A 20,191-nucleotide genomic window follows, 5' to 3' on the forward strand; every position below is an offset into this window, starting at 1 on the left:
GCAAAGTTCTTAACCCGAGGTAGTATTCCTGGGTTAGCGGAGTCTGTAACCTGAAGCGTCTGTAACCTGAGGTACCACTGTATTTGTGCAATTAATTGTTACTGTTTTGGATTTTATCGTGTTATTAACTTCCTCAGTGAGTTATGCAAACTGCTATTCCGAATAATGCTTTTTATAGGGTGGGGTAGGCGTCACTGGGGATGAGTTTGAGAACCACTGGATTAAATCCTCACTCCTTCGATGGAGAAAAGTTCCAGATCTGCACTCCATTAGCCTTCACCTCCACTAGGCCACCAGCAAAAATAACCCAGCAAATTTCACAGCAGACTGGAGATTTGAACTCTGATATCCTTAGTTGAAGTCTCTAAACGCTATGCCACACTGACCGTCCTTATGCTACTGTTGCTTTTCCTAGATTTGTGGCTCAGCTTGCAAACTGCTGCAAACAAGTTAATTTAGATTTTACATGATTTGGATTTAAAGAGGTCACTTATCAGCCACTTGTTGGTGTGAATGAGAAGGGTGTGTTTTTTTCCAAACAAACGAACCAACCTAAAACACTTCTCTCGGCAGTCCAAAATGTCCCAAGGATGAACTAACAGAGTCACAGAACTCTCTGTATAAGGAACAAAGAATGATAGCTCATTAAAGGCTGGACTGTGCTCCCCCATCCATTGCTGCAGTGAGGAATTGCCCACACATTCATTACTCACCATAGAGGCATGCCTAACTGCTCACCTCTCTGCAATTCCTTGATTAAACCTTGCAAATCATGTCAGTTACTATGGTAATGATCTTCCTTGCCCCTTAAACAGTGCTTAGAGTCTTCCCCCATTTACGTTGTTTTTTGCCAAGGGGTAGTTGGTCAGAATGGACAATAAACACACCAAAACCAACCCCCTCCCTCAGTCTCTCAGGACATTTCACCACCTCTTGTTCCCCCCGAAAAAACAACAACAACCTGTTTTTGTTTGATGAGCCAAAGCTGCAATCCTAAACACAAACTTACTGGTAATCGTCCTTTTCTGCCTTTGGTTTTATTGTATGAAATTGATTTTACTAATTTCACTGTGTACTATGTATACTTTTATCATTATATTATATTATTTTATTTTAAATGACAGCCGATCCCGGCCGCCTACAAGAAATAAAACACAATTAAAAATAGTGTCATAAAATAATAATTTCCAGCATTTTTTCTATATGCTTTGGGTTTACTTTTGAAAGAAAAACAGGACAAACATTTCTGAATGTATGAATGCATGTATAAACAAATAAGCAAAAACAGTCCCCAGTGGACACAGTTGGACTTACTTCTGAGTAAACAGGCACAGGACTGCAAGACATGAGAAGTTCTTGAACCTAGTACAGAAAGAAATCTGATATTGTTGTTGTTGTTGTTGTTCCCAAACCGCTGTCCTGTTTATTAAGAGAACAACAGCTTTCTCAGGATAAAGGCTCATTGCCGATACCAAGAAAATGCTTCTCTTTTGTATGGGAGAAGATCAAAAACTCACTCAGGCAGAATCCTGGTTTGCTCTCAAGATTATTATGGCAACTAATGAAAGAAGCTGATTTCCTGCCTTAAACAATTAAGAAATCAGCTGCCTTTGGTTACCCCTAACAACTTACAGAGCCAAGGAGATTACTAAGCAAACAGCCTGCGCAGCTCCAGACACCACAGCCAAGGGGAATGCTAGATATGACCTCAATTCCCAGGGAGTCACTTCCCCTGCAGTTTTAAGGGCTGCTGGGAATTTAGAGTTTAAAAGATCTTTAAAGATGGGTATGGCTAATTGGGGTTCAATTCACAGGCAGCATCACCTGCACCAGTCCATTTAGACTGGCCACAGTGTCCTGTTTTTCAGAGCAGTCCATCCGTCTGAAAGGCTGCCCAGTTCAAGTCTGGCTTAAAGATAAACAAGCCAGTAGGAGGGGCTTTGCAGCTGCCCACCCAGAGTTGGCACCTGGACAGCAGACAGGTCACATGGCCACAGCCTTCGCCAATATGGTGAGATGTCCTGAGGCCGCATATGCACTATACCTTTAAATCACATTCAAAGCACATTCTCTTCCTCAAATAATTCAGGGCACTGTGCATAGTTTGTTGAGGGTTGCTAGGAATTGTTAACTCTGTTGGGGGTACAATGCCCGGAACTATTTATGGGAAAATGTACTTTGAATGTGCTTTAAAGGTACTGTACAGTGTGTACGCAGCCATTATTTCTATTTAAATGATAGCAATTAGTTCTAAAGTTTGCAAGTTTTATGCAAATCTCTACTGTTTTGGGGAGATGCATTTCTGCTGGGAGGGAGGTGCTGCAACAGGTGGGCAGCCTAGTCCTGTTCAAAAGAAGGGGACTCACACAAGAGACCTGCTTCCCCCCGTGCCCCAACCGGTCTGCAAATTGATGGCATTTGTCTAAATTTAGATTGCAAACTATGCTTGGCAGTAACTTTTCTGTACAATTGTCCGTATAGTTAAAGCTATGGTTTTCCCCGTAGTGATGTATGGAAGTGAGAGCTGCATCATAGAGAAGGCTGATCGCCAAAGAATTGATGCTTTTGAATTATGGTGCTGGAGGAGACTCTTGAGAGTCCCATGGACTGCAAGAAGACCAAACCTATCCCTTCTTAAAGAAATCAGCCCTGAGTGCTCACTGGAAGGACAGATCCTGAAGCTGAGGCTCCAATACTTTGGTCACCTCATGAGAAGAGAAGACTCCCTGGAAAAGACCCTGATATTGGGAAAGATGGAGGGCACAAGGAGAAGGGGACGACAGAGGACGAGATGGTTGGACAGTGTTCTCGAAGCTACCAGCATGAGTCTGACCAAACTGCGGGAGGCAGTGGAAGACTGGAGTGCCTGGCATGCTCTGGTCCATGGGGTCACGAAGAGTCGGACACGACTAAGCGACTAAACAACAACAACAACTTTTCTGCTTCAGGTGTGCCATAAAGTGCCTTCTATGCTGGACTGATGACTTGACCAGCACTCACCTGTGTTGTGAACGGGATGGATGCAAGAAATGGGGAGCTGCAAATCAGCTAGTGCTCAAAGGCGTCAATAGAGTGGTGGGCAAAACATCAGTACTAATGCTCAGCATTTGTACAGCATGTTTGAATCACTACTTCACACATATTATTGAGACAGGGTACAGGGAACCCCAGAGTGCAGACCTGTAAGGTCGGCCAATGCTATTCTCTAGTCACATGATGTGCAGCGAGACTGCAGAGTACACTTCAGGAGACCTGGGTTCAAATATTGTATCAAACCTGTCGCTCGTTGGAAGACCTTGGACCAGTTGCTCTCTCTTAGTCATTGGGATCATTGGGATTTAAACATTGGGGTGTGGAAAGCTCCATGCAAGAACAGCAAGATATAAATGTACAACGCAAATTTACTATATATTTTGGAAATGTTTTTTGTTTATTTGTAATGCATTTGGACACCCCTTGAAATATCATAATCATATTTTGCATGGGAGTTTCTGAGACCATTGACCAATTTTTTTTGTCTGTGTTTGGATTCAAGTGCATCCCATTTTGAACCAAGACAGGGTGCTGAACTTTTCAACGCTGTACTGGTTTTATCCACTGATTCCAAAACTGAAATGGATTTTTGTTTGTTTGTTTGTTTGTTTGTTTGTTTCCTTAGCATTCCTGAGCAGCAGCAGTACAAGTCTGCTACACAATAATAATCCCACTTGCGATTTGATGTTGCACGTGTTTTCTACATAATAAACCTGCTTCCCACTTTCCCCACCTGCTCCTTTGGCCCATCTTAACTCTGCATCTCCTCTGCATCTTCTTGGGAACATTTTCAGCATTGCACAGTTGTTTGTTTAGCAAGCCTTTAGTGCTTTAGTGGATACCATTTGGAATGGATATTTACCTTCTTTCTCAAGTCCTGACTCAAGAGAAGAGTGGATCATTTTACCTTGTCTTTACTTTGGGTGTTCTGTCAGTTTGGGGCAAGACCAAAACTGATGTTTTCTCTCCCCCACTCCTCTAAATAGCTTGGTTTCCCTCCTCCTCTCCTGCCCCCGCAAATGCACCGACTTTCAAATTTTGGTTTGACACATTCGACTTGACAACCTTTTAAAAAACCAAAACCCTCTGCAAGCACTTTCAAAAAGGGCTACAGAATGCTGAGCAAGACTGAAGGCTGCATTTACTGTACTAGAGAAAGTTGTTACAACATCTGATGTCACAAAGACCCTTGCTCCAGTTACTGGTAATTCCTATCGTCCGAAAAATGGGCGGCTGCACCTGTTAGCAGATGAAACGCAAAAGCACTGTTCTCAAAGGATTATGTGGTGGAAATAATAATTCCCAAAGTGTTGCTTGCTTTGCTGTGTTATAGCACCCTTTCAGGCAGCAGTGAATACTTTTTAGCCACTTGCTCACCAAGTCTGTGAATGTATGCCTTTCTGACTGTTATGACTGGATACAACAAGCCCAACATGGGAATGATCTGGTACAGATATGGCACTTACAGGAAAACTTCCACCTCACCTCAAAGCAACCAGCTTTGTTTCAATAATGGTAGTCCACTGCCACTCATTAAATGTATGGAAACCAGACTATGCCTACAGAAGGGATAATGAATAAGTGAAAGGGGCCATGGGCAATGGGGGCTGGTTGATCCATTAGGGCTATTGGGGTGCTGCTCCACCAACCTCAGTCTCCTCTCAACTAGCCCCCACTTATTAACTATTGGGGCTAATATTAGAACCTAGTATACTAAAGTTTGGGATATTGCTCTTCTGGAGAAATTAACAGGCAAATTATTAAGAGTTACCAGGGGCCATTTCAGTTCACTTTTATTTCATTTGTAGGTAAAGAGGAGGAATTAAAGAACCTTTTAATGAGGGTGAAAGAGGAGGGCGCAAAATATGGTCTGAAGCTCAACATCAAAAAAACGAAGATCATGGCCACAGGTCCCATCACCTCCTGGCAAATAGAAGGGGAAGAAATGGAGGCAGTGAGAGATTTTACTTTTTTGGGCTCCATGATCACTGCAGATGGTGACAGCAGTCACGAAATTAAAAGACGCCTGCTTCTTGGGAGAAAGGCGATGGCAAACCTAGACAGCATCTTAAAAAGCAGAGACATCGCCTTGCCAACAAAGGTCCGTATAGTTAAAGCTACTGTTTTCTGAGTAGTGATGTATGGAAGTGAGAGCTGGACCATCAAGAAGGCTGATCGCCGAAGAATTGATGTTGTTGAATTCTGGTGCTGGAGGAGACTCTTGAGAGTCCCATGGACTGCAAGAAGATCAAACCTATCCATTCTTAAGGAAATCAGCCCTGAGTGCTCACTGGAAGGACAGATCGTGAAGTTGAGGCTCCAATACTTTGGCCACCTCATGAGAAGAGAAGACTCCCTGGAAAACACCCGGATGTTGGGAAAGATGGAGGGCACAAGGAGAAGGGGACGACAGAGGACGAAATGGTTGGACAGTGTTCTTGAAGCTACAAACATGAGCCTGCGGGAGGCGGTGGAAGACAGGAGTGCCTGGCATGCTCTGGTCCATGGGGTCACGAAGAGTCGGACACGACTAAACGACTAAACAACAACAAGGTAAAGAGGAACATGGTCTAGAACCCCCTCTTGCTTATGAGTGGATTTGGTCAAGGAATTACATATAGCATAAACTTGATGTTGTGATTATGTGGCCACCTTGCAGCCCTCAGTAAAACTTTCAGAACTACTATACACCTGTGGTTTTTGCATTCTTACATACGCTTCACAATTTATTTTGTGTATGGATAAGGACGATTGCTGGTTTGACGATATCCTGGAGCTGAGAACTGTTTTGTAGATCCGAAAAGCTAATTAAAAATACACCGAAACCAGGTAATGCCTGCAGAAGGGATAGAGAACCAGCAGGAGGAGACCTCAACGTGGAGGGGTGGGGTGGGACAAAACCAGAGTTAGTTGACTGCCTGTCATTGGCTCCAGCTCCACCTGCCGTCTGGTCTCCCCACCTTCTGCCCAATCATTCTCATTGCTCAACAGCGGCTGCTGGCCATAGGTCTGTGGTGGAACATCTGTTCTGTATACAGAAGGCTGCAGGTTAAATCCTAGACATCTCCAGGTAGGGTGCCTGGAGCCTTGGGGAGCTGCTGCCTATCAGGGTAAATTATACTGGTCTGACTTCCTAAGTTTCTACGCCCTTGATGTACTCTAAGAAAGCCTATCCAGTCTCACTAGCCCAGGCATAGGCAAACTCCAGCCCTCCAGATGTTTGGGACTGCAATTCCCATCATCCCTGACCACTGGTCCTGCTAACTAGGGTATGATGGGAATTGTTGTTGTTGTTTAGTCGTTTAGTCGTGTTTGACTCTTCATGACCCCATGGACCAGAGCACGCCAGGCACTCCTGTCTTCCACTGCCTCCCGCAGTTTGGTCAAACTCATGCTGGTAGCTTCGAGAACACTATCCAACCATCTCATCCTCTGCTATCCCCTTCTCCTTGTGCCCTCCATCTTTCCCAGCATCAGGGTCTTTTCCAGGGAGTCTTCTCTTCTCATGAGGTGGCCAAAGTCTTGGAGCCTCAGCTTCAGGATCTGTCCTTCCAGTGAGCACTCAGGGCTGATTTCCTTAAGAAAGGAGAGGTTTGATCTTCTTGCAGTCCATGGGGCTCTCAAGAGTCTCCTCCAGCACCATAATTCAAGAGCTGGATGGGAATTGTAGTCCTAAACATCTGGGGGGGGCAGAGTTTGCCTATGCCTGCACTAGCCCTGGAGAAGGGCAGACTTGTGACCCAGCAAGGGGAGCTGGCTGAAAGAAGCAGTGGTTGCCTGAGACTTGCAAAGCAAAGCGAAACCTTTCAGAGACTGCCCTGCTTTGAACCCGGGGCAGATGCAAACAGGCTGTCAGAAAATGATTGATCAACCTCGTGTGCAATTCACCCGACAGGGATCAGAAGGAGAAAAACTTCAGCAGAGCCACGTAATGTGAGTTAATGAAATCATATTTAACTAAGGGTGTGTATTTAGACTTGATCTTACCTTGGTGACTTAGCCATTAGTAGGAATTCATTGTTTACTTTCAGGATTCTTATCAGGACTTAGCCTGTATTTGCAGGTGATTCCTCCTCCTCCTCCTCCAGCTCCCACCACCCCCTGCAAAAAAAGAAAAGAAAGAGGGAGGGAAGGAAAGTATTGCTCAACATGATGCATCTACTCTAGCTCAGAAATAAATGAAAACACGGCAGGCAGCTAAGCACAATTATCTAATCTGTTTAAAATGGTTATGATTTCTTTCCTGCTTGAAGCTGCTTCGTGGTTCCCTCCTTAGGAAAAGTGATAACAACCGTAGTCAAAGCAGAGCGTTAAGTTTGGCGAGTCCCCACAAATGACAAAGGGGCGAGGGAGGCAGGCTAGAAATTTAGAGGATGTTATGACTTATGCAGACCAATTTGTCTACCCTGTTGGGTTTTGCCCTTCATTTGGATCTCCTAGATTCTAATGGATCACAAAAAGGGCAAAATCACAGAGAACCGTACCCTTCAAAGGAGGTTTTGGGGCAAATTTATGCAACACAGGTCTGCCTCTGGTGAGTGGAGATGGACAAATCTGTCACTTTTTGTTTCTCCTGAACTTCTTACTTCTTCCGACTTGAGTTTAACTAGCCACATTTCTGCATTAGTTTGTTTTTAAAATTCGTCATTAAAATTTGTTAGCATTTTGATGTGAATTTCTCCTGTTTTCCCCATTGCAATACACTTTGTATCCCATTTTCACCAACTTGTATACGTTTATGAACACTTTTCCTCTGGTATATATGCTGCTGCTTTTCGTAGGCACATTTCAGTTGGGGAACCTGCATTAGAAAGTTTGGAGAAGTTTGCAAATTTCAAAGGGCATCTGCATTTCAATGCACACATTGTTTCTGGAGGTGTGAATTAGGTAGGTTTGCATTGAAATGTGAACTAAATTGAATTCTTCTCCTCTCTACCCCCCACCCCAATCCTTACTGGCTACTAGCCAAGGTAGTTTTATGCAGCCCCTGGGATCAGAGGCAATATGCCAATGAAGACTAGTTACTAGGGAGCTGCAGGTGGAAAAGCTGTGGTCTTCAGGCGCTGCCTGTGGACTTTTCATAGACAATCATTTGACTGCTAAGTGAAATAGGGTAGGAGACTACGGGGCCCATTGATCTGTCCCAGCAGGGTTCTTGTGGTCTTAAAACAAAAACATTAAAATATTGGCAACCAAAGAGGCTTGGGGGAAATAGAAAAGTCTTCATCCAGTTCACCAGTCAAAACTCCCTGAGGAATGAATTCCACCAGAGAGCCGCCATCATGCTTGCGGTGTAGAGCAACCCCTAGTGGCAACCAGCACCAATCAGAGCAGCACACTGCTGTCACATGGGTTAAAATATGGCCAACCAAACACTATACCATGGGCTCCCTCAATGGGGTTGGAGGAGCCTTTCTCAACCTGTGGGTTTCTAGATGTTGCTGAACTACAACTCCCATTACCCCTAGCTAGCAAGGGCAGAGCTCAGGGATGATGGGAGTTGTAGTCCAACAACATCTGGGGACTCACAGGTTGAGAACCGCTGGGTTAGAGAGTTGAATGGTTTTGTTATATATATAATTAAAAGCGGCATACAAATTCTTTTAAATAAATAAACGAATAAGCCCAGGTAACATATCGTGCTTATTAACAGGGTTCCATACAGCTCTCTGGCCAGGTTATAAAAATGCAAGTCTGCAGCCAGGCCCCTAGTCAAGGAAGGAAAACAGGGCAGGGGAAGTCCGAAGGTTCCCATGTTGTTAAGTGTGGGGGTAGCACACTTGTACACCCCCAGATCACAACACACAGGGCCTGAGCCTCGGCATGTGTGACTAGCATGATAAAGCCATACTGGTCCACATAGGAACTAACCTCTAGGGCTAAGGTCCCTTCGGGTCCCCCAATAAAATATTTGAAGGGGCTGGGCCCTCCCAAAATTGATGGACCTTGCCATTCAAATGGTATGCATGCACTGTGTATTGTGATCGATTATGCAAAGCGGGGTTTACCTGCCTCCCCCCAGCAAATATTTTATTCAAGTTGGCACCCTTGCTGGTAAAGGTAAAGGGACCCCTGACCATTAGGTCCAGTCGTGGCCGACTCTGGGGTTGCGGCGCCCATCTTGCTTTATTGGCCGAGGGAGCTGGCGTACAGCTTCCGGGTCATGTGGTCAGCATGACTAAGCCGCTTCTGGCGAACCAGAGCAGCGCACGGAAACGCTGTTTACCTTTCCACCTATTTATCTACTTGCACTTTGACGTGCTTTTGAACTGCTAGGTTGGCAGGAGCAGGGACCGAGCAACAGGAGCTCACCGCGTCGCAGGGATTCGAACCGCCGACCTTCTGATCGGCAAGTCCTAGGCTCTGTGGTTTAACCCACAGCGCCATGCGCGTTCCCTATCCTTCCTGGTACAGCAGCTGTTTTGAGTGCAGAAGCTTCAATCCCCAGCTTTTCCAGGTCCCTCTAGAAGGGACTCATGCCTTAAACCCTAGAGAGAGCTGCCAGTGTAGACAAGACTGAGCTATATGGACCAATGGTCTGATCCATCAGTATTAGGCACATTGCACAGAATTCCCCTCTGTTTTCTGCCTCATCCACCCAATCTCAAGCAGGATCTCGACGAAGAGCTGGAAATTCTGTGGAAATCCTGCTTGCAGCAGGGCTTTCGGACACAATTCTCATGGGTTTCATGTTGCCCGTCCTTTGTGCATGCTCAATTACACCTGAGTTTCATACTGAAGAGGCTCGCTCGTAAGTCTGCGGCTGGTCCCGAGAGAATTGTATGATCCTGTTTCTCTTACCTAAAATGTCAGGGCAGTGTGTTCATAGTTCACGTCTCCTTTGCTAACAAACCTCTTGGATGTGGAGTCGTGCGCTGCACAAACGATACAAACAAGGGTCCACGATGATACACAGAGGATAAAGGAAACTCAAACACAAAACACGAGGAAAAGAATCTTTTCTCTGCCAACAATGAACGGACGGCCTGACCTATACAAGGGGACATGTAGAGGAAAACTCCAGCGGATGGCTTAGGAAAACAGACTCGACAGCAGAGTTTTGTTCATAACTTCTTGATTCTATCTCCTCCAAACACTTGAATTCTAAGCTTCATCCTCTTCAAGTTACTTTGAAATTCTGAGATGATTCTAGTTTTAGTAGCTTAATCCAGCCAAAGGTATGTCTTTCAGATGTGACATATCTGGAATTCAGATTTTTTATGAATATATATATACACATACACATACACACACACACAGACACAGTGGTATCTCGGGTTACATATGCTTCAGGTTACATACACTTCAGGTTACAGACTCTGCTAACCCAGAAATATTACCTTGGGTTAAGAACTTTGCTTCAGGATGAGAACAGAAATCATGCTCCGGAGGCGCGGCAGCAGCAGGAGGCGCCATTAGCTAAAGTGGTGCTTCAGGTTAAGAACAGCTTCAGGTTAAGAACGGACCTCCGGAACGAATTAAATACTTAACCTGAGGTACCACTGTGTGTGTGTGTGTGTGTGTGTGTGTGTGTGTGTATTTAACTGCTTTAGGCTGGCATCTTTCCATCTTTCTGCAGTTGGAGAGGCATCAAATATGAAAACTCACAGACTGACCCCTATCAAAGACAGCATATAGTATGACATACCAAGTGTACTAAATACCATTGCATGTCATCTATCAATCAATGTCAAATAAGTGGAATGATATATGTGTTTACTCGGAGGTAAGCCCCATGGAGTGTAAAGGGACCTAATTTCCCAGTTGAGTGATAATAGGGCAACAGCTTAAATGCTATGGTATGTTAGTTCTCAGCAAGCAGATGATAAACCATCAGCTTATGAAATAAAATATGAATATAAAATATGAATATAAAATATTCTGTGAGTGCATGGCTAATATTTATTTCTTCATTTATTTCCCTTACCTTCCTAGCCCGATCGCTCATCCCAGTTGGGTTCCCAAGCTGGCTATTCTCTGAGTATTTGAACACACAGATGCTGTTGATCAGAATTCACAGAGGAGAACTTTGGGGAACAAATCTGCTTCACTTCAAGTTAAAATACTTGCATAATGGGGTGGTAGTCCACTGTGTTTTACTTAGAGTAGACCCATTGAAATGAATGTGATTACAGCCTCTGACTGTGGAGGCAGAGCAGAGGGGTACTTACTGAACCCAAGGGAGCCTGCTTCAGAATAGGCATAGGATTGCACTTATAGCTCTTTAGGATCTTTCAGAATGATGTACGCCAAACAGCAGCAGCAGAGAATAGAGCATACACTTCAGAAGGATCGCGAAAACAAGGCAGAATGATGTTACCTGACAAAGAAAAAGATGAATATTGTCTTTAGGCAGACACGCCCTCGAGGGTGTTATCACTCATAAATCAGAAGCTAAATCAAATGAATTGCGTGTGCCAGAAGCTGTCAATCACTGCCAGCGAAAATTCTACTGTTACTTGCCAAGTGAAATTCAGAAAGCCAAGGCAGAGAAAAAGAGAGGAGGAAAGAAGGGGTGGATATTCATGCCACCATGCTGAACACAGCTTGCAGTTTGAATCGTCAGTGGTAACGCTCCTACATGGCCAGGGTTTGCCCTTGCTTAGTGGCAGTTCAGTATGCATTTTGTATTGTGTTTGTCTGCTTTTCTTCCTTGTTTTGAAAACTTTTTAATGGCTATTTTAATTGCACTTCTCACCCCTCAAAGGACATCAGTGTACAAATGTATTAAATGGGATGAAATGAGCTGGAAGTTCACCTGTGCTGGGAAAGGGGGAGTGGCTCAGGAAGGCAGGTGTGTGAAGTGCCAGGCAAATCAATCACACCCCCATGTAATTGTCTTTTTTAAAGGGAAAATGTGAATAAATTGAGGATTCATCTCTTGGAGGTGGGCTCGCTGTAATAACTGGAAGTGCAACCCCCATTTTCTGAGGCATATTCTTTTATCAAATTGTGTTGGTTACAGACAGGTGAGGCTGCGTTAATTTTGCAGTGCGCTTTTCAAACTTGTACTGAGGTAATCTAGAGCCTGCTGTAAAAGCTGGATTCTGTGCACTGAATAAATTCTGTGCACTGAATAAATTATGCAGATTAGATGACACCTTGCCTATTCATCTTTCCTTCGCATAACACATTCTGCTTCTGGGCATCATGAACAGATGGAACAATGATTTACAGAGCACGGAAACCTCACTGAATGATAGCAGAAATCCTAGAAGTCTTTTCAAGGTTTGGACATTTTGCCATGCCCACCAGAGGTACTGCCTTGGCCTAAAGATGGGGTGCGGGGAGGAGACACCAGGTGGAGACATGTCATTGGGAGGAAGCCTTGCCCAGTGCTATGCAGCTCCAACGGCCATGGCTCCTCTTCTCCCATGCTCAGGAGGAACCTCTCTTTGCTGCTGCCCTGCGCTTGGCTCGGTGGTTCGACCTCCTCTGCACCCTCCATATTGAGGGGCTGAGCCCCCTGCTAAGGAACATTGAGGGCCCTGGCGACACCTCTGCCTCCTAGAGTTGGTGCACCTGATGCCCACATATTACCGTATTTTTTGCTCTATAAGACTCACTTTTTCCCTCCTAAAAAGTAAGGGGAAATGTATGTGCATCTTATGGAGCGAATGCAGGCTGCGCAGCTATCACAGAAGCCAGAGCAGCAAGAGGGATTGCTGCTTTCACTGCGCAGCGATCCTTCTTGCTGTTCTGGCTTCTGAGATTCAGAATATTTTTTCTTTTCTTGTTTTCCTCCTCCAAAAACTAGGTGCGTCTTGTGGTCTGGTGCATCTTATAGAGTGAAAAATACGGTAGTTAAAACAGGGTGCAGTAGCTTTTTCAGACTAGGGGCCTTGTCCCTTTCTGAGCAGCCTCCCAGGGGCCACATGTGAGTGGTGGGCAGAGCCAAAGGCAAAGGGGGAGGAGCAGTTGGTGTAAATTTCACCTTTGCACAGTAGGCTAGTTTCTACCCACACTCACTTGCCCCTCTCTATCCTCTACCCAAGCAAGAAAGAGTGCTAGGATGCATTCCAGCCAGGCAAAAAAATATATATACAGGAGGGTGCAAAACAGGTTCGGTGAGACGATTAGCTTGGAGAAAGTGGGTGTGGCTAAGAAGGAGGTGTGGCCTGGGGAGAGTCGTGAGACCCAGATGGAGACGCCTGAAAGGTAGAATTTGGCTCCTGGGCCTCAGGTCACACATCTGAGGTTAAAGCCTATTTCTGCAGCCATGTGGTCTAGAAACCTATTTTCTAGAAACAAATAGAAGCCGGGGTCCTCAGGATGTTGAGTGTCAGATCCGGCAATAAATGCTACACCTGCAGATTTCCTGTGGTTGCCAGTCCTGGCAAGAGTGGTTGTATGTCACTACCATGCCCTGTCCGTGAATGTTCCTGCAAATGACCTCCTCAGTGTCTACAGTTGAAATGCTGAGTCACTCACCCCGTACGGGCCACTGGTCTCACCCATTCATCATGGCAAACCAGCACTAGGGATCTAACTTCAGCATCTATTTTATTTACACATGCCCCCCCCCAATTTAGCCATCAAAGAGCCATTATCCGCGGCTAGTCAAACAAATTGTCAGGTCATTGATGTACCTGACTTTGTGGAACATCTGCGAATGTGTATTTGGGAAGAGATACAAGCGCCTTTAGGAGGATTTTGAAGTTAGCTGGCAAATCAGCTACCCCAGTCAAAAGATATCTCCCATTACAGATGATATAATGACTTTTGGTTTGCTTAAAGCCGAGGAAACATTGACACAGCGATTAAGAGGGGGGAGGGGGGAATAAGTTGTGGAGGGGCGGGGGGGGGGGAGGAACAGAGAGAAAAAGAGAGAGAGAGAGAGAGAGAGTTACTTTATACCACCTGAATTCTGGTTGTTCCTGGGGCCTAGACCCTCGTCTTATTTGAGGAAAGATTAGCTTGACAAATTGGATAAACATTTTATGCATGACAGGACGCTGATGGAGAGCCCGTTCTGCAAGCACACCTGTTGGTAGTTTGCTTAGCGTGTGACCAAGGTGTTCAGCTAGCCCTAAGTCCTCCCATGTTGCTCTGTTTACTGTTGGACAGGTATGGGCAGATCCGAGCTCAAGGCCTTAGTAACAGTTGCTGCAATCTTTTGCCAGTGACTTTAAAAAAAAACCAAAAAACAACCTCATTTTTAAAAACTAGACTAGGCCACAGAAGTTTTCATTTAAGGAGGACTGCTGTCCAAGAAGCAGAGAAAATTGCAAAGACAATAATAATCATAATGCAATGACATTTGCCACCTCCCAGGGGCCAGGGGGGTTGGCTGCTCGCATGTATATTATCCTCCTGAGAAGACCTTTGGCGTTTGGCCATTCTGCTCAAGAGACACTTAACAAAAGAACGATTCCGTAATTAATTTATGGGATTCGCTGCCACAAGATGTGGCGATATCCACCAAATGAGACGGCTTTAAAAGGGGATTAAACAAGTAAAACGAGGAGTATAAAGCTATCCATGACTACCCCTCATGATGGCTCCAGAATTTGAAGCATTATCCCTCTGAATACTTGGAAAACACCAGTGTGACAAGGCTGTTACCTTCATCTCTTCTCTGCGTACTTCCCAGAGGCATCTGATTGGCCACTGGGGGGGAAAGGATGCTGGACTAGGTAGAGCACTGCACTACTTAAATCCACCGGGGATCTTCTTATATTCTTACAAATTGGATGGAGTGCTTTCACTGATTTATTTGAGTGACTTTGATGCTTCTTTTCAAGATCATATCCTTCCAAAGAAATGCTCTCCCTATGGAGTTTTGCTCGGTGCCAACCAACTGTTTGGTTCAACATCTTGAGTTAAGAACCTTCCATGTTCACTCAAGCTCCAAAATGCTGGACAATTACATCTGCCAAGGGTCACACCCTTCACATATGCGTTAATTAGACACTAATGATATGGGGACGCGGGTGGCACTGTGGGTTAAACCACAGAGCCTAGAACTTGCCGATCAGAAGGTCGGCGGTTTGAATCCCCAGGACGGGGTGAGCTCCTGTTGCTCGGTCCCAGCTCCTGCCAACCTAGCAGTTCCAAAGCACGTCAAAGTGCAAGTAGATAAATAGGTACCGCTCTGGTGGGAAGGTAAACAGCGTTTCTGTGCGCTGCTCTGGTTCGCCAGAAGCGGCTGTCATGCTGGCCACATGACTCGGAAGCTGTATGCCGGCTCCCTCGGCCAGTAAAGCAAGATGAGCGCCGCAACCCCAGAGTCTGCCACGATTGGACCTTTACCTTTACCTTAATGATATGATAGGATGTACTGTGCCTAATTCTACCTTCCCCGCTACCTTGAAGCTGGACAGAAGTCGGTGTAAGAGTGGTGGACCTAAATCCCAGATTTTTCTATTCCCTGTCATACATACTTAGCTCCAGTCCGTGCAACTGAAGCTATTGTTTATTTACGTTAGCCCTAGTGATCAGAAAGTGCAAAAAGACTGCCCAGGCAAGAGCAGGAATGGGATGCTATCAAAGAGGTCCATCAGCTTTCAGAAGTAGTTGGCCTCTTACATCCTGGCCTCCGGGCATGATTAGGCACAGAGAGTTGTTCCTACAATGTAATCCCCCGACCTTGTGTTTCATTAGTTGAGTGTGCAGTCACTCAATATTCTGCTGGGGGGATTTAAATTTGACTGAATCATTTTACAGAGCTAGATTAGTTCTGCTTTTTAAGAAAAGGCACTGATTTTGTTGTGCTTTTTTGAAATTGCTTTTAATATTTATGTGGGAAAGTTTCCTGCTTGCATTCCTGTCTCTTTGAAAGATGAGCACAACTCAGTACCAGGCACAATTCATATATTTAAATCTAGTAAACTCAAGTTGCCCATTTAGTGCGAATCTGGCCTATGCCATTGGTAGTCCAAATGGGTCCGTATGGAAATATTCAGCCCCTATGGAAATATTCAGCATGTCCTAGGAAATATTTCATGAATGGAGGGGAGGATCAAGTTGGTGTTGAGTTGTGCTCAGGGACTATTATGGATGAGTTAAGTGGTAAGAACTGCTGAATAAAACAGAGAAATGCAAATCTGCTGTCGAGTCCCAAAATTGATGACTACAATTTAGCACAGAGTAAAGCAACTTAGCAGAAAGCACGTCAAAGTGCAAGTAGATAAATAGGTACCGCTCCGGCGGGAAGGTAAACAGTGTTTCCTTGTGCTGCTCTGGTTCGCCAGAAGCGGCTTAGTCATGCTGGCCACATGACCCGGAAGCTGTACGCCGGCTCCCTCAGCCAATAAAGCGAGATGAGCACCGCAACCCCAGAGTCAGCCACGACTGGACCTAATGGTCAGGGGTCCCTTTACCTTTACCTTTTTTAAGCCACCTTTCAATGCTAAATCCCCTTTGAGAAAAGTATTTGAAAGTCTGCAATTTCCCTTCAATACCATATCCATGCCCATCCTGATCAACATCCTGTGCTGTGAAATCCAGTCCTCAGATAATGAATGGGGGAAGTGCCAGGCATGCTGCACAAGGGGTAGACTTGTGATGAACACATGGCTGCTTGCCTTTTTTTATTAAAAAAAAAGTAGAGTAGACAGCATCCATAGAGGATATCACTCACCAAGAGGGGACAACAGTGTTTTGACAAGAAAAGGATTTAACAAGGGGGCAACCGTGTGATAAGGTGGGAGCGGGGGTTGTTTTGTTCTTATTATGTACTTTGTGGTTTTATTCTGTATTTTATCCTGTGAACAGCCGTGAGATCCTCAGATGAAGGGATGTATATAAAAATAAATAAATAAATAATTCTAAAAACAGTGGCATACTTTATGGATGGTGCTATAGAAGTGCCCTCCAGCACGAGAGTCGTTTTTAAGATCTTGCCAGAGCAGTCTTATAAGTGAGCTCTGTTCAGTTCAGTGGCACAAACTCCCAAGTAAGCAGGGTATAGGACTGCAGCCTCAGCCATGGCTGCCCAGGCCACTGATCTGAAACAGTCCCATCCGAGACCAGGGAGAAAAGTCAGTGGAAGAAGACTGGAAGAAATTTAAAGACTATCTACAGAAATATTGTAAAATTAATGAATGATAGAATGATGTTGGATAGCAACTAAGGGGTTTCCAGCTGTAATGATTTAAGAGAATATGAAAAAAGGGTTATAAATGGGTTAAAATCTAATGGTAAGGATTTGCTGAACCAATAAATTGAAGTGGAATACAAAAAAGGGAGGTATGAGGAGGTCCGGGAAATAAGCTAAAAGAAAATAAGTAAAAGAAAAAATGTATGTTTTTAACTGTTCTTATTTTGTATTTTTCTTTTTTTTCATTTTTACTGTTATATTTCAAAAAATAATAATACATATTTTATTTAAAAAAATGAAACAGTCCCATCAGAGAAGTTAACCTTATGATGGTAATATCCCTGGCCTATCACCCAGGAAAGCTTCCGTGTGCAAACCACTGGTGAGATGATTTGTAGAATGAAATAAAGGAAATACCACACCCATCAGACACCTCAGAAGTAAGGTAGACACAGCAGAGACCCTGGCACCCCATCCTTGAGGAGCTCATCTATTTTTTTCTCTCTCCCTTTCCCTAATTTTTGAATACAATTTCTTGTCTCATTCGTTGATGGAGAATGGTGAGGTAAATTTTCAGGATGAATTTTCAACATGCCACTGTTCAAAATCATACTGAGCGATTTTGCTGCTGTGATCAGAATTCTTCCTCCTCCCTTTGAAACTCCTCAAATGTTCCACCTGAACAAGAATTGCTTGCACTCGCCTCAAAATTCCACTTCAAGGGCAATATGGCTGCGAGCAACTCTAATTCATACCTAGGCATGAAATGAACCACTGGAGTCCTCTGGCAAACCAAATCCACACAATTAAATGTCGAACTGTGGATTTGTGGCAAAAAGAAACTCACAAAAAGGCAAGGTTTCCATCCCACCTCCAGATAGAAACACTCCTTTAAGGCACATGCCCTGAAAAAAAACGTTTAACCAAAGTTTGATGTAATCAACGAAATCACTTCACTTTTTAAAAAATTGTTTTTCTTGTGCGTAAGGCTGTGTCTTTCAAATAATCCACAAGCAAATAGCTCTATTCCGTAGATGAGAAATTATAAAAGACCATGTAATCAGCTGACAAAGGCACTGAAAACAACTCCAGAGGAAACGCTTAGCTGTTCTTACAAAGCTACAATGCTCTGTTCTGTTTTCTCCGCCTACTCTTTAAGTGTACACTCCTGACATTTCTTGCCTCACAACTGGACTTTATGAATGAGACCCGGGGGATGTTTTCTGGTAAAGAATCATAAAGGGAAGGAATTATAGTATTACTGAGGAGTGAGCTGGTTTTCCAGTTGCTACCCAGATCTGAATGAATAAGAAGAGCGTTGGTTTTCTCCCAGTGGCAACAAATGCATGAATCAGTTTTCTAACGCTGAATTGTTACAGAAAGCTTGGATGAGCCAGCCAGCTAAGCTAAAGGAGCTATCAACACCCAAAATAAATTGCAGTGTTATATTTAGTGACGCTTTGATGGTTTTTCTGAAGTCCTGTTACGTGCAGCTGAAGGTTTGGGAATTTATCCAAAGTCTATAGCAGCTACTTCAGGCCCAACAATTGATCTGGGAAGATGACAAAATAGGCAGCCTTTAGTTTCCACTTCCAGGTTTGCCAAAGCGGCTGGAACAATCTGCCCTAGTCTATTTGTATTTATGTGAGTTTTTAAATGTCTCCCTTTTCATAACCATGTAGCTGCATAAAGCAAAACCACATTCTATTTTTTAAAGATGTTTGTTCAAGTATAGCATTTTTATTTATTTTGAAAAATGTCTAAGCTACATAATAAAAACAAACCCTTGCATCAATGTACATAAAACAAAATAACATTACCCGTAGCACAGATCAGAAAACAAGCATACGTAGCTAAATTAACCATGTGGATAGGCTTTGCTGAAATGAGAAACACTTTAAAGTGAGTATCTAAAGCAACATGGCAAGGGTAGGGTCTCTTGGACAATATTCAAGCTTCAGCTGCAGCATTTGTCACCATCTGATCTATAGCAGTCAGTATTTTATGATATTGTTAAATACTGACTGCTACATATGAGATGGCATCAAATGTTGAGTTTCTGACAAAAAAGGGGCATTCTGAATCAGCATCCAGCAGCTAGCACAATAGACTTTGTTTGTTTGTTTGTTTGTTTGTTTGTTTGTTTGTTTGTTCGTAGCAACCAGTTAAAAGAGATTTGGGCTTTTCATGTTAAATTTCAGTTCAAAATTTCTGACATCAAAAATCTGGATTTCAAAATCTGGAAAATGCATCTGATTTTTAAGTTTGACCAAAAAAAATTAAATCATTCCAGCTACCCTCTGTTGTGTGACCAATTTGAGTCACCCTTAATCTATTTTGTGTAGCTGTTTAAATGATGAATTTGGGAGGGGGGTTTGCCTAATTTGAATTCTACAGATTCTCAAAGAAAGGGGGGGGTGGACCTTACCAAAGATTTCTTCTACAAATCTTCTCAACAGGGGACACCTTGGGGGAATTTGCCCAACACACAAAAGATCTCCCACAGTTAAGGAAATCATGCAAATTATTTCTTCTTTTTCACCTCTGTGTGCTGACCTTTTGACCCTCAAACAGAGCACATCTTTGCAAAGCTGCTTTTGTAGATTTACTTATGCTGACGTGTTGGTAAAGAGTGGCGATGAAAAAGAGAAAGGGGAGACAGGCACAAAATGCAGTGTGAACATATTATTTCTGGGAGGGGGGAAACGTGGGAAGACCTAGGAAAGGTCTCACACCCTACACAGACATGGGTAATTTGCAGGCAAGTAGCCAGGAGTTGAGAAGGATAGGGGATATTCTGTGCTGAGTAATGGCCACTGTACAGTGAAGCCGGAGAAGGAAGAGGGTTGCGCCGATTCCTGTGCGGATCACTTCTCCTGTTCTCAAACATGCTCAAACAGGGAAGGGCTGGAGGTTGGTGGTAAAACATCTGCTTTGCATGCAGAAGGTCCCAGGTTCAATCCTGAGCATCTCTAGGTATGGCTGGGAGTTGTTGTTGTTGTTTAGTTGTGTCTGACTCTTTGTGACCCCATGGACCAGAGCACGCCAGGCACTTCTGTCTTCCACTGCCTCCCGCAGATTGGTCAAACTCATGCTGGTAGCTTGGAGAACACTGTC

The 20,191-nt window shown here is 44.1% G+C and overlaps 1 protein-coding gene across 1 annotated transcript in view; it reads right to left on the reverse strand.

Annotated features, from left to right (window-relative positions):
* Window positions 1-1,147: 1,147 nt before the first annotated feature.
* LOC309533262 (uncharacterized protein) overlaps window positions 1,148-20,191 on the reverse strand; it is a 464,396-nt gene continuing 445,352 nt past the window's right edge. Inside the window, exons 13-17 of the mRNA XM_082224621.1 lie at window positions 11,205-11,353; window positions 9,632-9,908; window positions 7,021-7,134; window positions 3,181-3,360; window positions 1,148-1,419 (exon numbers count right to left, since the gene is read on the reverse strand). The gene's annotated coding sequence lies outside the window, so the exon portion shown is untranslated. The remainder of the gene's footprint in view (window positions 1,420-3,180; window positions 3,361-7,020; window positions 7,135-9,631; window positions 9,909-11,204; window positions 11,354-20,191) is intronic.

This window comes from Podarcis vaucheri (assembly GCF_965113315.1).
Source record: "Podarcis vaucheri genome assembly, chromosome: 5".
NCBI lineage: Eukaryota > Metazoa > Chordata > Lepidosauria > Squamata > Lacertidae > Podarcis > Podarcis vaucheri.